Raw genomic sequence first — 4,423 nt, 5'->3', positions numbered from 1 at the left:
TTATTATTATTACCAGTACCTAAGTATATCTAAGAAATATGTTGGCCATTTCGTAATCCGTTGTAGAAACATACTGGTAAATAAAAGAAAGAAGTTAGTATCGCCACAGAAAACTCCATAAGTGTTAAGTGTGCCCGTGATTATACGGTAAGAAAAAAATGTAGCATGCTACTTGTAATTTTTTCCGCTGTACGGAATCATATACTATATATTTTTAAAATTATGATTAAAAAAAATATATATCAACAAGATTACCACGGTAACGTAATCATATTAATCATCGGTTTCTAGAGGCAAGCTTACGAAAAATCAGATTTCGAAAAAAAAATATTATATCAAGATTTGTCGGTTCCGTTTGTTTTTACTTTTTAGGTTGCTGACGAACGTAATTATGTTATTTATCACTTGCCTATCGGTAACCTAGGTACTGTAACATTAAATTGTATCTTTATAAAATTAATTCCATCATTGTTGTTGTTTTGTTGCGCTATGGCAATTGTGTCAGAAAAAAATTCGATCAGAAAATAAAATGTGTGTAGGTACTGTAGGGAGCTAATTAGCCCCTTAAGGATTTCCAGCTTAAAACTGTACGTCTATTATCCTGTCCTTTTCAAAAATATCATCAAAGATATTTTACGGCCGGTAGTAAAACACCAATCACCGTTGGAGTTAAACGGCACTTTTAAATTTTTTAGTGCTGCGTAGGATTATATGTTTTGATTTCCTGTTACCAATATTTTTCCAATTAAATTCATGGGCTCCAAACGTTAAAAATCATATTCATCAAAATAAATATAATTCAAAATCTTTAAGTCATGATTTTAAATAGGTGTTCGCGATTTCGTATTGTGTAGGACACCATCAAAACTGCAAGAACATCACTCTCGGCGAGATTCGACACGTCAACATAACGATAACAAAATATGTATATTATAATTTTATATTATGACATTATGTTATGTCCTACAGAAATATTAAACATAAACAAATAAAAAAAAAACCATTCAAAATAAATGTCTCAATGTTAACTGCCGAGTGTACCTATGCGTATCAACGTTCAATTTTAAATATCTAGGTTTGAATATTGAACAACGACAGGTATTATAGGTATACTGCTATACAATAAGCGACGGTTGTAATAATATACTAATATCACAGCTGATATTAGTCATATACCCACATCGGGCGTATACACGAGTGATGGCCTAAGAAATATTCTATTATTATTTATTAGTGCCAAAATGACAGAAACGTACCTACTTTGGTATAGAAATGCGGGGTCAGCTAATATGGTCATAGGCAGTAGCTACGTAGTTAAGTATAGAAATCATTGTCTAAACTCTTAATGAAGTCTATGAGATTCTGTGCGAGATAATATTATTATATCATTATTATCAAACAGCTGGTCAACTCCGAACTCGACTGGACAATATTTCATCAAAATCAATATTATACATTTATAACAAACAATGCAAGAACAAAAATACTAAAAGTAACACAAATATAAGATGAGCTAAACGAAAATTATATTTATTATAAACAAAAAAGGACTCAAACCCGTAATTTGCAAGCATAGAATATTCAAGCGTAAAGTTTGTAAATTACTTACCTACCATTTGATTATTAGGGAACTTGACAAGTCTAACACAAGTTATTATTTGTTGATTGAAAAATTGGCGAAAATACAAAATTAATAGATAGATGAGGGGAGTGATAAAAAATGGCCGATGGAATAATATAGGTATTATAATAATATTAATAATACAATTTTATCGTAATAATATATACTATACCTAACTATTAACTCTACATAGGTAAACATTTTTATTTGGTAATGAGTTCCAAAATAATTAAATTACATGCTCGGTCGCTGCATAGGCGCAAATAGCGTTTGGGATTTGGGGGGGGGGGGGTAAATTCTTACTTTGATAATATTGAATAAGCTTAAAACAGAATTTAGGAAATGTTTGGGGGCTTAGCCCCTAAGCCCCCCTATTTGCGCCTATGTCGGTAGGTGTCTTTAATATTTTACGCGATCGTATTGTATCTGCATTTGTACCATCAATCGCAATGACATAAATTATAGCAATTTATTTATTTATCAAATATAATATTATATTATAAATATTAAACCTTATGTTATCTTATTAACATAATACATTGTATTCTATTTTAGGCATATGAATCAAAGTCCTTATAAAGTTTTAATAAATTGCTGAAAGTTTACAATATGTAGGATTTAAGAGGTACCTATGATATTATGTGTTACAATTTTATAATATTAAAATATATTACTAGCATAGTACAAACAAAATAATATTATTTACATTTGGTACAACTGCGTTCATCTGAAACTATGATCAAATTCCTCCCCGGTTCTAGGATCAAAATTGAATTACATTTTTTGTTATTGTCAAATTCAATCATAATATTTCTTCTACTATAATAGACGCCTATAGTAAATAAAATTCAAATCAATTATTACATAGGTATTCATTATCCTCCAGTGTATTATAAAGGTAATTATAAATAAATAATAGGTAGGTATTCATACTATACAGTCCAATGAATGGGATGATTGAATTGATGCGTTCCATTCGTTTGTTGCGCATGGCATAGTGCGCATAGTGATACTTATATAATATTATTGAAATTAAACTACTTACTGTTTTACTTAGGTTTGCGAAAACTACAAACTACAAATAACTTGACTCAGAGGTATATATTATTTTAAGTTATAATAAAGTAAGAATGTTTTAAAACGACAAATGATAATTTATGTATGATAAAGACTTAAAGTTAGCAAAATCCTTATTTTATATACCTAGTTATTTTGTTTGTTTAATTATTTTAACACATTGAAGCATTAGAAGCATTTCTTGTAAGTCATAACGTGTTTCGTGTATTTCAGTAGTATACAGTATGTCCCAGAAGTCCCGTATCACCCTTAGTATCTCCGTGGAAAATCAATATACTTAAATGCAGTTTTTTTTACAGTCATAATTATGGAAATTCTGTTTGAATAGCGTAATATTCGATTTTTTTTTCAAAAATTCATAAGTTATTAAACATTTTTTGTAGGCAAATATTTTTTTTTAATTTCCATAATAGCCATTTTGTTAACCTTTTTTTTTAAACAGTTCATAAAAAAAATTGTAATTTAATGAAAATCGCTCAAGTTAGAACTAATTATTATTTTTAGTTTTAGTCGAAAAATCAGCGTGACTGCAATAATTAATATGCGAATCGTATTTTGCTAATGCTGTATGCATACTGCATAGGTATAACATAACTATTATTCTTAGAAATTCAAAATAATAATTAGTTCTAACTTGGGCAATTTTCATTACATTTTAATATTTTTTTTTTTTTGAATACTTTTAAAAAATACAACCAACAAAATTGCTATCTTGGAAATTTAAAAAACTTATTTGCTTAAAAAAATTGTTGATATTGTTGAATTTTTGAAAAAAACGAATGTTATGCTATTCAATCAGAATTTCCATACTTATTACTGTAAAAAAACTGCATTTTAATATATTAATTTCCCATGGAGATACAAAGGGGGACTTCTGGGACCTACTGTATATTTAGTTTGTGTCGAAAATTGCATAGTTCATAAATTGTTATTTTTTTATAGCAATTAATTTCTATTGTATTTTTTAAGAATTTAACTCTGCATTCAGTAAAATTATGGATTTAATTGAAAACAATAAAGATAAAGATAAAGATTCAAGTAAGTCTGTATCATTGCTCGAAAACTTCCACCAACGTAATGATCATTTATACAAAGTACCCACTGGAATAAGTGAACACTTTTCAAATTCGGTGTTAAAAACGAGCGAAGATTTCGTAAGTGGAGTGATTGCAGATTCTAAACGGGTGGTTCAGTGCTACTTACAAATGAATAAGTAAATTAGAAACTGATCTATATTCTTCTATATTTAAGTAAATATAGTTACGTACAGTACCTACATTTAATATTATAATTTTAGCTATACAACTGAATCATTATTGAAATGAGTTTAAAAACAAAATTTAATATTCTTAAGATATAAAAGATGTTAAATAAGTTAATATAAGAATTTATATGTATGGCTGCATACTAGTTGCGTCCCAAAGATAACTACGAAAAAGGTCTAATCCGAGTTGCGGCCCGGGTTTTTTTAATTCAAGATAATTTAATCTTGACTGATAAAATATAATCACAGTATCCATATTTCGTTTCCATAAAAATGTAAAAAAAAAAATGTTAATCGATATTGATTTACTAAAAAGAGTTGTACAACATAATATAATTAACTTAAATACCTACTCGCAGAACAAATATAATTGAAAAAGAAATATTTTTTTAGAAATGTTTAAAACTTTAAAAGAACACCAAATTGACAAACTTGAATTTAAACAAATACTATCCTACAAG

Source organism: Acyrthosiphon pisum, chromosome A1, assembly GCF_005508785.2.
Source record: "Acyrthosiphon pisum isolate AL4f chromosome A1, pea_aphid_22Mar2018_4r6ur, whole genome shotgun sequence".
NCBI classification, from domain to species: domain Eukaryota; kingdom Metazoa; phylum Arthropoda; class Insecta; order Hemiptera; family Aphididae; genus Acyrthosiphon; species Acyrthosiphon pisum.
This window is presented reverse-complemented; position numbering follows the sequence as displayed.